Genomic DNA, 14,756 nt, shown 5'->3' on the forward strand with positions numbered 1-14,756 from the left:
CCCTTTGCATCATGCTTTTTACATGTTGTGTAATTTAAAGATTAATGGAAGTGATCTTACATGTTTTTTTGTTTTTTATTTATTTTTGCCTCAACCTCATACGGTCATTGGTGTTATACAATTTAAAGTTTTACAATTTATTTAGTACATTTATGGAATATAAGTATGATGTCAAATTTTTCATATCAGTTCCGTCACTTAATATTGCCTGTAAGGTATTTTGCAATTTATATTGAAGTCTCTCCATGCAATATAAAGGACATTCCAGTAAAATATGGCGAACACTGAGCACAATATCACATACGTAGCACTGTGGTTTTAATTCACTCTCCAGCAGATGTTTATGGGTGATAGCGGTGTGACCTATTCTAAGACGACATAGGATGGTTTGATGTATACGCTTATTTGGGGTTAATTTCCAAGGTAATATAGAATGTTTTCCTTTTCGTAGTTTGGATGTTGACTGATTCCACTTGGTCTGTCAATCATTGATTATTAGGTTCTTGATTATAGGTTTTATATCTAGATATGGAATGGTTCTGATTTCTACAGCTTGCGGAGATTGCTAGTTTTGCCAAGGAATCTACTTTTTCATTACCAACAATTCCGATATGGGAAGGAATCCATACAAAGTTTACATTTATGTTCATATTTTGCAGTTGGCTCAATGCTGATTTAATAAGTAGCAGACCTGGATTGCTAGGATATAAGTTATTTAGGGGAATTACAGAACTTAGGGAATCCGTAATAATGACAGGGTTTTTGATATTATTTTCTACCACAAAATTTATTGCATTGAGAATAGCGGTTAACTCTTCTGAGTAAATGGATATTAATTTAGAGAGTTTCACTATTATTTTTGTTTTATTAGAAATTAATGCTGCTCCCACTTTAGGGGCATCGGTATATATAAGATTATGGTTACTGTATGTCATGAGTTCTTGGAGGACATATTGATATAATGCTTTGGGATGGTTATCTGCTTTATTATATATGGAGAGTTTGGTATTGATAGATGGGATGGGAACAATCCAAGGGGGAACAGTGTTAATATCTGGTATACAATAGGTATCTGGAAATTTGAATTTAAGTTAATTGAGGTATCTATTTACCCTTTCATAAAAAGGAAGGTCAAGCCTAGCATGTGTTTTAAAGATATTCCTAAAACGATCTGAATTTACATAGTGGTTAACAGTATTAATAGTATTTGTCTGTATTGATGCCGCATCTCATATTATGTTAGTGAAAGTTGTTTTCTTTGGAACTCCAGGGGGACTTCTCCACCTACACAGTGTAAATTTTCAGTAGGGCTAGTATAAAAGGCACCTACTATTTTGTATTCGATCGAGTTGTTTTATGATATATGGTTTTGCTAAATCATAAATAATACAAGCGTAATCGAGTTTGGACCTGATCAATGGCTTTTACATAATGGTTAGTGTTTTACTATCTGCTACCCACGTGTTATAGATCTTACATGTTGAATTTGGTGAAAAATAAAATATATTCTAGGAAATAATTAAAAAAAGCAGGGAGAATTTAAGTCCAGGAATTCACTCAAGAGTAATGTTAAAACAACAACAGAAAAACAAAATATTTTAATCAGAATTAGTAATTTAAATAATAGAAAAGTCAATACTGCTATATATAGTAGACTTCCGTAAGTTCGGCCACCTCGGGACTAGACCCTAGGCCGAACTTAAAAGTGGCCAAATCAATCGATGCTTATCTAAAAAATGCTTATTTATTGTTTGTAAGGATCTAGCAAAAATAAAACAGTTGCAGATTAAGTAGAATACAACATTGAGGAATACTTTGACATATATTTAACACATATGAAATAATAGAAGATTACAAAAATACTACAAAACAATACTTACAGAACTATAGGCTTAATAAAATTTTAAAATATTACTTTACATTGGTGGTTTGGCTCCTCTAACACTTAAAAAAAATTAATTATTTTTTAAGAGTTTTCATTTCTAATAATTTTTATGCGCAAAGTTACAACAGTTTTAAATATTCATTACATCGATGGCAGTTGCTTCTTTTTGCTGATCGATGTAGGTAGCTGCCTATTACAAAGCTGCTTTGCCTTCAGCGTGGCTCATTTTATTTTCTTCATCTTCCTCTTCACTCTCAGCAGCATCTGCGTCGTTATCCTTCTCATTTTTCTGGCAAATGGCACACTCGGCGATTTCGTCGTTCAAAACCTCGTTGTGTAGCTGCTGCTCGAAGTTGATCCACTCCAAAACATCTTCTTCAACAATGGGACCACAGTTCAGTAGTTGCTTAAAGTCGTACAGTAGAGCTGCATTGCCATCAGGTTCGTTAACAAGAATGCTGTTTGGCTCATTTGCTGATATGTTTGCTAGGCCAATCTTATCTTTTATATTTGTATGCCTTGGCCAGTACACATCATCCTTCATATTAACTGACTTCATCACTTTTAAGAGGTCTAAGTTGTCATCAGCCTCCAGTATTAGTTCTTGGTCCATTTGTTTTTGAAGACTGGTTACATTGGGTAGCAGAAACAGCAGTTTAAATACTTTTTTATCATCACACTAAAAAACTTTATGTTGAGAAGGCGCGTTCTCAAGAAGCAGAAGTGCTTTGATAGGCAGTTTTACTTTTTTTAAAATGTTTTTTTACTTTAGGAACAAATTCGCACACAAACCATTCCCTTAACAAATAGGTGTCCATCCATGATGATTTCTGCGACCGATAGTACACCGGGAGAGTTTCCATGTTTATGTTCTCAAAGGCTCTTGGTTTTGCTGCTGCGCCAATGATAAATAGGGATATCTTGTAGGCCCCCGAGGGATTTGAACACAAGGCGACCGTTATCCTCTGCTGACTTTAAACCCTGCAGCAGATGTTTTTTTGTGGGGTCGCAAAGATTTTTCAGTTTCGCCGATGTTGTATATTTGCTTTGGGTTCAAGTTTTGGTCACCAATGATTCTTAAAAATTTTGCAGAAAAATTAGTAGTCGCTGTCGGTTTTGCTGACAGGTTCTAACCACAAACTTCAATACAATGAACTTCGTGTCTCTTTTTCTTTTGGGAGAGCGATTCCTCACACTAGCCAAAAACGCTTCTTCTGGTTGAAGCTTTGAGTGCAAAATTGTAGCCTTCTCTTTTAGGATTGGTCCACTTAACGGCGTTCCTTGTCTTCGTTTATAAACTAACCACAACCACAGAACATTTTCCACCAATTTGTATTTTACTTTTCTCAGTGTGCAAGGCTTTTGTAGAATTGTTTTCGTTTCAGTTTGTGTCCAAAAGCCTTCAATAGTTTTTCTATAGCGCCGCCAGTCTTTGACTGTACTTTTGCCCACGTTTAAATACTTTGCACGGATTCTCCTATGACCAGTCTATCCAGATCTTTTAGTCTTTGCTCTATCGACTTACGTACGTTTACCTGTTTTACTTATTTTAAAAACAGTTTAATTCACGACGTGAAACAGTTATTTCAGCAGTTTTACAAAGCGCTAAAGTAACAGCGCGTATGTGAGGGTTGTACTAAGATGAACTAAATTAAAAATATTAGAAAGTCGAAGTAAAATTATACTAATCGAACAATATTTAGTTGTAAGGAAAGTTAAGCGGCAACTACTCTTAGTAAAAAAAAAAAATAAAAAACAACAGAGAATTAATAAATAAACAAAACCTAAAGAACTAGTATTAAAATAATTATTTGGAGATAATAAACAAAAAAATAACGTTTCTAACGTTGTTACAGCTTTTTAAAATCAGTTGTTTTCGATTTTTTTTTTGTATTTTACTGATTTATTTGATTTTTTTATTTCTTAACACTATGTAAAGCTTTGTATTTTAGATAAAAAACATTCAAAAGCATTTTTTTAACTCACGTACAATAATTTTGTTCTGTATCAGTTTTCCAGTCCATTTCTCCGGGACAAATATGGTGGTTTTTCAATTACCATTGCCATGTAACTAATGGAATGAGAAATCACCTGACGCATTAAGCTGAATGCTTTTGTTTTTTGTGTGACCCAATTTACAGGATACGACTGCACTTCTAAACAGCCAGGCCCGGATTTGAAGTCACAGGATCTGAAAAATCCCATTTCGATGGGATCAATCAATAAAAGATTTGTTTATATCTAGTAGGCAAAATAAATGATAAAATAACAATTTGTCAAAATGTTTATAATTAAGCAGTAGAAATAAGAAGACACTAACTTGGTTAGTGTTTTCTAACATTCTATCTACAAACGTATTGATGGATACACCCATGTTATCTATAAACCTATGATGGTATCATCGCATCTGACACTTCCGGCAAAGTGATTGCGTCCTCTTCGTGCTTTTCTAATTTATGTGTAATGGGGAATCATTCCGCATTAACTTTTTTGGTTCTACATTTGGTTGTGTGAATTTATCCTAAATGACGTCTTTTACAATCTTTCTTTATTATTTCCTTTTTTGCATGTCTTTCTAGTCTCTAACTCTAATTCTGCTAAGTTCCCTATTATTCCTGATTTCATTTTTTAATAAATTTTTTAAATTCATTATTACCTAGGTTTCTTGGGACTGCTATTCTTCAAATTACTTTTTTTTCTCTAGGATCTTTAATATTATCTCGACTTTCTAGCCAAGTTAATTATTTTAGCACCATACATAATTTCTGGCAAGTTTGATTTTTTGCCACGATGAGTTCGTTATTCTTTATAATTCTATCATTAATGGCAGTCACTGAATCTCTTTTAGAGAACCTAGCTACTTGAAATGTTCCTTTTCGAACACATAATCTTTAATATTTATATAAGTGTCACTTTTTTGCCAAAAAATAACTAAAAACTATAAAATTAATTCATACCCGGTTATAGTAAATGACACAAATTAATAATTTGGAAAAAAAAAACAAAAATAAAAATTTGAAAATGAAACATATTTTTAAAGTACCCTGTGGTGTATGTTATGTTATATTTTAAGTACTATGGTTGTTATTAGTTATCTAAAAGTAGAGAAATTAAAAGAAAACAATGTCGTACATTTTTAACTGATGCATCACAGCTGATATAGTTGATTGAAATGTTACCTTTTTTATGTCTTAGCGTGCATTCCTTAAAGGAAGAAATTGTATTCTTTTAAGGTGTTAGAAAAGTAAGTATAAGCTTAAGTTCAAGTTAGTGGAGTCGCCACGCGTGTCCCGCTGCCTCCATATTGGAAAAAGGGGTGCAAAGGATTTTCGCGCTGTATTTTGTAAACTAGCAACCGTACAGAAAATTTTATTTGACATTATTTGTAGCAAAGTAAATTATATACAACTTTACATCTAATAATTCTTAAAATTTGTTAACAAAAATAACTTAAATTTTTGAAAAAATTTTCTTTTCAGCCTTATAACTTTTTTTAATTGTTTTATCATAAAATGACAATAGAAATATTATAGAGGATTTTCCAAAGAATAATTGTTACTACAAATAATTTTATTAATTTTTCTGGGTTTTGCAGAGCTCCGAAGTTGCTTGGGTCCTTGATTACTCGTAAGAATACAATAAAAACGTACCATTAGACTTAGTTTTCTATTATATATTTTTTAATTCATTTTAAATCAATTTAATATTTTCTTAACATTCTTTTTGTATTATTGTTAATTTATTATCGGCCCTTTTCGCTACCACAAAACTTATTATTATTAATTATCTTATGATAAATTTCTTGGTAATGAAAAGAACAAAATTAATAGACCTTCTGCTCTTTAATTTAGGAACTTGACAATCTAGTTCTCCAGCCTCGAAAGTGCGTATTTTCGCTTTTTTAAGATTTGAAATTATTTATAACTTATGGTAATTAACTTTAGAAAAAAATGACAGGAGACTTTTTTTGTTTAAAACGACCAAAAATCTAAAAAAAAAATTTACGGCTCAAAAACCGAAAGTCATTTAGAATATTTTTGATCGTAATATCCCACTTATCAGAGGGAAATTAATTTTCTTTTCATAAGCAATGTCCGTGAAAAATACGGCATATCCAAAAAAATTATTATTTTATGTAACTTAATATAAATAAGTGAGTTTCATATCGGCTCAAATGACCTCTACTCCAGTCGTCAGAGACGAAAATGCTACTGAACCTCTAAAAATCATACAAACAAGCTAAATTCTACCAAATATATCCACTTTCAGATGTTAAAAAAGATTACCACTTTTACCTCCGAATTTTTCGTTAAAACCTGCCACGTAGAGCAGAAAATGAAAAAAAATCGATTTACCAATATTATATACCGACGGTAAAAATTCAATATCTTTTGATCCGAGTGTCCTTTTGACAAAAATTAAGATACGTTTTAGAGGTTAAGAGTGCTGGTTTCGTATTCAGTTTTTGTATTTTGCCACGGATAAACTTAGTTCTTATAAAGGTGTTAAATAAATAAACGTAGCGCGATACTTGCCATTTTTTATGATTCTCATGAGATCAATACAGTCTATCCCTTTTATTGACACTATGGAGTTTTTATAACTAGAACCCAATCTTCAAAACTAATAGCACGAAATTTCAATTTTGAGTTTTGGCAGCAAATGTGAGACATTTGAAAAATCCTTAAAAAATTTAAACTTTCACATTTTAAACGAATTAAAACGTTTAAAACTTCTGTTATTTAATGACACTAGTACGTTTTTTAAAAGTGCCTAATTTTTGCTTTTATTTAGTTTTATTTTCTTTAATTTAATTTTATTTATTTATTTAATTACAACCAAAACCATCTTTTTGAAGATATTTCCCGTCATATTTTAAATGCCTTATATTTGCCTTTTGTCAATTTGCATATTGCCAAAAATTAAAATCGAATTTTTATGTTATATTTTTTGAAGACTGGTCTCCAACAAGGAAAATTTTACTGCGACCGGTCAATTAAAGTAATATATTTAATTGATCTCACGAAAATCATGAAAAATAGCGAAAATCGTGGGAAATGTAAAAACAAAGGGTTTATTTATTGAACAGCTTTATAGAAACTGATATCATTTGTGGCAAAATGCAAAAAATGCATACAAAAGCTGCACTCTCCGCCTATAAAAACGTAATTTTATTCGATAGGACACTCTAATCAAAAGATATCGATTTTTTAACATCGAGTTGATATAAATTCTATTTAACATTGATTTCGCGAGCGGAACTGACATTCAAAATCCCCAGTCGCTTCAAGCGTTCTTTCTGAACGAAAGTTGCAAAAAGTGCTAATAAATATTTTTGTTAAGAATTATCTCAGCTACATTTTTTATTCAAAACATTTTTTGCGTTTTTACCCCCCTACACGGGGGTTTTAGGGAGAAACCCGGAGGTTAAAGTAGTAAACCTTTTTGCATCTTTTTTGGTGTCTCAAAATTGATATTATCTGCAAAATTCAGCGTGTTCATATAATTTTTGGAGATCAAATTTCTGAAGACTGGACTACTCATTTGTACTACTTAAAAATCAATGGTTGCGCCCTAGTTCTATCATCCCTGTACCAGCCTATATGTACGGCACTGCAAAAAAAAAGAATCTAAATAACGATCCGAAACTATGTGTATGAATGTCGTACTGTACAAAAGTACAGAAAATGGGGTGAAAATTTTCCGAAAATCAAAGAATAGTTACACTGAATAGTTTACACCCTTACATATCTAGTAGCCGATTTTACGTCATAGTCACGTTACCAGTGGCGGACCATGACAAAATAGGTTGATTAAAATTAAAAACTAAAATAAAATAAATCTACTTTACCAAATGTAACAAAATGGAAATTGTAGAAAGAAGTTTTTACTGTTTTCGAGTTTGTCCATTGCTCTTGTTTGTTGCGCGTGATTCAAGTACATTCTAGACATTTTTGACGCAATTAATAGCTTTTTATTTTATTTCTTAACATGCCCGAAATTGTTCACAAGCATTTTGACATTTAGAAAATCCGTACGACCTAGTGTAAATTATTTAGTGACCGCAGCTGTAAAAATATTGTTGTACGGCTAGATCGCAAGTCATTATTTTTGTATTACCTACCTTTGTTATAAATGTCGTACAAAAATGTTGTTTGACCAAATTTCCCCTTACTCCTCTCAGGAGTGGTAATTTTATCTTACCTATACCCATAAAAATTGACAGCATAGTTTCCAAAGTTTTTATCACGTTTTGTAGTATTTATTTATGTGATGTATGCAGGATCAAATGACCACTTAAAATTGGCCCATGGGCTTAAAGTCTAATATTTTATAATGATGAAATTTGTGGTCTTTCAATACTCTGAGGATAGTAGGGTGTGAAAAACCAGATTCATGAACAATTTTTTTATTACGTGAAATAGGTTCCAAATTAGCATGATCTAAAATTACTACTTTTGTCGCTTCAGTACTGTTTTTTACTGTTTTTCACGTACCCTTTACGCTTTACTGAACATGTTTTTCACACACCCTTTTTGAAATTAAAAATAACATTTTTTAACTAGTTTTAATAGGAATGTTGAAAGGGTTTGTATAGGATAAAATGATAGATTAATACGTCGTTAAAAGATGCGCCTTTGAGTCATTTTCACAAAATATAATGAGTATTGCCAAATATTGGACGTTTTTTAGTATTTACCCTATATACAGAGTATCACAAAACTTTTAAAAAAGATTTCAGAAAGAAAAAAATAAAAATTTAAATGACATTGAAGAACCAAACAGGATAAGGATACATTGGTAAAAAGGGCAAAGCCAGCATAATGAATTTTCCAGAATAGTGAAAGGTATTAAGTATAAGATTAAATAGATTTGTCAGGTAAAAAAAATAAATACAGAGGTCAGACAAAAACTATGTACCTACTTGATTAATAAGAAAATAAAAGACTTCTTCTAAATGTGCCTATGGGTCAATGTGGTCGCCAACCACATTGCTCATTGGTTGGCGACCACATTGACCCATCTTATTCTATTCACAGCAGGTTGAAATAGATCAGTTTGCGTTAGACCATTCCACTTCCAGCCAGGATATACGTCTACGTCTAGGTCCTTTCTTACCCTCAATCTTTCCTTGTAGATTCAATTGTAGAAGTCGGTATTTATCATTATGCATGATGTCGCCGAAGTAAGCCAATTTTCTGTTTTTGATGGTGTTAATAATTGGTGTTAATAATATGGTGCAAATAAAATATTACATAACAAAAAAGGCGATTAACAACGGAAAAGTATCAAAAACATACGCCTTTGTAAACGGTGTACTTCAGGACTTTATTCTAATCCATAGTTTATTTTTACTTAGCAAGGATGGCTTATAATCTTATTAGTCAACATTTTTTGACCAAATGCCCCCGCAGTTGCTCTGAGAGCATAAGTACTGACTAAGATTTAATAAAAATCTGTGCTCCATATCTGCCTTTTTTAGTAAAGTTTATAATATTACTATTAGAGGTTTCTGCTGTGTAGATATTAAAAATATATGAATTAAGGCAGATCTTTACAGAAACCATTATAAATAATTTCTGGACCATATAATACGTTGTTAAAGTTGGTACGAGATGCTGAATGTCTCTGGTCGACTAATATCAACTTCAAACGTTTACTAGTTGTTTATAAAACATGGCAATACTATATTTTATATTTCTGACATAAAAACTTTCATATGTCTAACAAACATTAAAAAGAAATATTCTTTAAACTTTTCCTTACTAAAGTTTGTTTATTTTTTGTTGATGTTTCTAATCTTATTTCAGTCACGCGTCTAAGCCCTTGGCTGAACCCTCGGACATGAAAAACCACTTTCCCTGTGAGTCCACTTGAATTTATAGCTGTTCAATACTATTCATCTTTGTTTTTTGACATTCTATTTATGTTTCCGTGGCTTCTCAATATTCTTGTCAAGATGTCTTATTTTCTCAGGTTGTGTGATAACAGAAAACGCATCACGATTACCAATGGCGTACAATAGGTGATCCTTAAAATTGATCTCAACTCTGACTTAGAAATCTCAAGTCTACACAATATTTTGGTGTATTTATTATTACTATTAACAGCATTACTTCGTGCACAAAAATCTATTTTAATTCAATAACATGGAAAAGATGCAACAAACTATTAAATATACTATTAATTACAAATAAAATACTATTAATTACAAACATTTGCAGAATTACATTCAAAAGCAGTGGCACGAATTTCTCGGTAACAGTATATCAGTATAACAGTAATATCTATACTAACGAAGGAGTGGCGTTCCAAAAAATGCTTATACTCTACAAGAGGTTTGTTAAAGATAGGTACAAAATATAAAATAATATTATGTTTGGCAACATTTTTAAATGTTTAAAGCATTAAGTATAACAATATTATTACTCATCGATTAAGATATCTTTAACTTTAAAACACTTATTATTTATGTGTATTATTATTACTGAAATAATCCAAAAATTAGTTTACGAACCAAAAGGACAATCTACAAGTCGGTTGCAGAAGCAATTTTGATGTATTGATGATGTGTGGATAATGTATTATGGATCTGAATATTGGCACATGTCGATGAATGAGAAGAAAAAATTGAAAGTGGTAGAATCGGACTATCTAAACAGAGCGGGTCGTATATCTAGACTTGACCATGTTAAAAAATAAATAAATAAGAAGAAAAACTGGAGGGATTTATAATTCCGTAGACACAATAGAATCTAAACAACTTTTGTGGTACGGGAATGTAATGCGAATGGAAGGCTAATGATGGCCACGATTGAATGATTGAATGGATTAATTAAAATGAATACAAATATAAAACAAACAAATATAAAATATAATAATGGACTATACATTCTAAAAATTTTGGTTAGGATTAGTTTTACTACATACATATATTCCTATTTGACATGAAAAATAAAAAACTATATTCCTATTTAAAATTTAAATTAAAATAAAAAATTTCATATCTCTCAACCACGAGCATATAAATTTTTAACGCTCTGTATATGAAAAAATTTGTAAAAATAATTATAGGTAGTTTTAAGAGAGTGTTTCGCAGAATTGATTACTAGCCACATGAACAATATATTTTAAGTAATTAGAGACGATTAGGGTTGCCGGTTTAAGAAAGTGTTCGTCAAACTTTTATTAAAACCATGAACAATATGTTTTAGTTGAACAAAGGAGAGACCCGTAGTATGATATGAATGTATTGTTTTTCGTGTTATTTACCACAGGCCATATTGAACTACATATTTCACTATTATAAAATCATCAAATTTCAATCAGATTTGTTAATTGTAAATCATTGTAGTTGACTTTTTTTATGATACAATAATATTGATAAATAAAAATTGTTTTTATTTCAAGAAAATTGAACATCGAGAACATTCTGTAAAGCAGAAGTAGAGAGATTCACAGTTATTAATTTAAAAAAAAAATTGGAGGCAAAAAGAAATACGGTTCTTTTTTTTGTAATTGTTATATGAAATAAAGATAGGAGAATAAATAAAATTTGCAATATTGCATATCGATTTCCGTTTTTGAATTTTATAATTTCTAATTGAAATCCATATGCGTATTATTTTAATTTTTTTGTAGCCATTTGAAGCCACAAATGTAAGTATTGATTAAATCATTCAGCCCTGAGTTTTATCTGTTATTTATGTTTTGATTTGTTTAATTAATGAAATAATTAGTTAATTAATTAATTGAAGTAGATTACCTTTATAAACATCAATAGAGTCAAAGTAGATCATAATAACATGGCCCCCAACGTTGCGGCATTGAAAATTATTTCTAGTGGCAAATTTGAAAGGATAGAAAAAGAAAAAACTGGTAATTGTTATCGGTCCGTGGTTGAAAGTGAGATATTTGCATTTGATGACATAAAATTTTAGATCTCTTGAGTTATAAATTTCCCATAATTGTTTTTATTTGATTGATATTTACATTTGATATATTTCATTGACAATTTATTACATTTGGGTGAGAAAGGTTTCCTCTTTGCAAAATACTAGTCGAATTTCATATTTGGCGGGGATAAAAGTCTAAAATATGTCGATCACAAAAAAAAAACAAGCAAAGAAAACAAAAAACAGGAAGAACAGTTGGAACAAAAAGAACATTCAGAACAAAAAGACGTTTTAGAAGCAACAATCATGGAAACAGAAAAACACGAAGAATCAGGAATAGAGAAATTATTACAACTGTTGCAAATACAATCATAAAAAATGGATAAAACGGACAGAAATCAACAGGAAATAAAACAAATAATGAATAAAACATCAAAGAAAATGGATAAAATGGATAGAAATCAGAAGGAAACAAAACAAGTCATAGAAGAGAAAAACAAGAAAATGGAGGAACGCATAGAAAGTATGAAAAGGACATAAAAGGATGTTTGACAATGATGAAAAACGAGATGGGACAACAAGAAATGAGAATACAGATCTAATGAAAGAACAAGAAATAAAAATTCAAAATAAAATGAAGGATATACAAAATTGCCAGAGAAAGGAACTAGAGAACTTAGAAACCAAACTTAAAAACGCGTTACAAGAAGACATGCGAGAAATAGAAAGAAAAATGGAGGAAATCAAGAGTCAATAAAATTCCGGTGAGAGAAGGGAAACGATTATCCATAATACAGAGGAAGTGAAAATACGGTTTGGCGGAGATGTAAGAAAATTACACCCAGTGCCCTTCATAAATAATTTAAAAAAGAAAGTACAATACATCGAACATTTTGAAACAGCAAAAGAAACGATCAGAAACCATCTCAAAGATGAGGCAAGTCTATGGTTTGACAGCAAAGAGGAAGAGTTTGACAGTTGGCACAAATCTGAACGCAAATTTTTGAGTTATTTCTGGGGAAAAATCCAACAGTTATAAGTAAACAAGAAATTGCAAAATGGGAAGTACAATGAGAGGCTGGGTATCTCAGAGAAAATGTACGCACTACAAGTCGCACTACACTCAACAATTAGTAGAGCTGGTTGCAAGACTTTTTGAAGATACCCTTGAAGATCACATCAATCTACAAAACTACAAAGACATCGATAGCTTATAAAAATTTCTACAAATAAGAAAATCACGTATGCATGAAAGAAGGACAAGAAGATTGCAAGCAAACTACAGATACCGAGAAACTCAAGAATACAGAGATACAGGACAAAATTTTAGGAGGGATTATATAAAACAAGAATTTATTCCAAGGAGGGAAAACGAAAGTAGACAAAACAAAAGAAAAAACTGTGAACTCAGAAATCGGCAATGAAACGAGGATAGGTATCGAGAAAATCAGAACAGAAACAACAAATGCAACATATCAAGAAAACAAATATAATAATCGACAAAATGAATAAGAACTTCGCGGAAACCGATACGGGGCTGATAGACCAAAAGAAAACACAAGAGAGATAAATAATACTCAAATAGAAGAATATGAAGATCAGAGACAAAGAGACAGGCGAAAAAGCACATAAGAACAACAGGCGGGTTTTCACGAAGGCGCTCACTAAAAACAAAAAACCAAACAGGATTTTTTTGTCACCCCAAGGAGTTTATTAAATTGGCAGGAAACAATGAAAAGAGAAATGGAGTTAATTTAAAATTTGTGGATGGTTTTATCAACTAGGAACCAATTAAAATTAAGATAGACACTGACTCGAAAATAACACTGGTCAACAGAAAATTAATAGAAGAAGTTAATTTAACAAATTTAATTTACAAAATACCTAGGGTGAATTTAGTGGGCGCAAATAAATGAACATTGGCAACTATAAACGAAGAAATACGGGTAATGTTTCCATTTTGGTAAGAGTTTATATGCACTACAATGTGTAATAATGCCTAACATGTCACATGACATGATTGTAGGAGTTGACGAACTGGCAGAAAAACATGTAGTGATAGATTGATTTCAAAAACAATACGATGAAACTAACAGAAGAAAAAGAAAAAGAACAGGACAAGGAACGTGAGAAACAAAATACGGATGAATCAGATAGAGAACAAACAGTGGAAATGAATGTGGCAACGAAGCAAGGATAAAGAACAAAAAGGAGAAAAAGTCAGAAAAAGATAAAAGAAGTTAAAACCCGGGGTTTCCTCAAAAGAAGAGATGAGCTCATGGGAAGAAGAAGAAAAAATATTAACAACAAAAGAAAATAAAATTTGGAATTCCTCAACAGAAGAGATGAGTCCAAAAGAAAAAGAAGGAATAAAGTTAACAAATAAAAACGAAAAGGATATCATTGAAACAGTGGTATTTGAAGAGGAGGTATAATGAAAACGAGGATGCAGAATGCACGGTAAACTGAATGTGTGAAAAATCTGAGGAAAAAGACAGAAAATTGATATGTGGAAAAGAAAAACAAAAATAATTGCGTTCGATGTTAAGAGACTATGAAACTTTAATAAATGAGGAAAACAGAATGGCTAAAAAGTACGAACATTCATTGGAGGTTAAAAACTTGGGAAATTTTTGATCGAAGACCTATCCGATTCCATATAAGTATCGACAAGAGGTGAAAGAAGAAATTAATAAAATGGTTGAAGATCAAGTCATCGAAAGATGTGACTCACCGTATGTTAACCCAATTGTGATAGTAAAGAAAAGCAATGGCAAAGCAAAGCCAGCACACTGTATCACAATATGAATCACCTCTAAACATCGAGGTCATTTTTGGAAGAATTACGGGGTCACACATATTTTCTTAAATTGATTTAAAGCACAGTTTTTGGTTGATACCTTTAGCTGAAAAGTATATATATATATATATATATATATATATATATATATATATATATATATATATATATATGT

The sequence above is a fragment of the Diabrotica undecimpunctata genome, chromosome 5 (genome assembly GCF_040954645.1).
Source record: "Diabrotica undecimpunctata isolate CICGRU chromosome 5, icDiaUnde3, whole genome shotgun sequence".
In the NCBI taxonomy this organism is placed as follows: domain Eukaryota; kingdom Metazoa; phylum Arthropoda; class Insecta; order Coleoptera; family Chrysomelidae; genus Diabrotica; species Diabrotica undecimpunctata.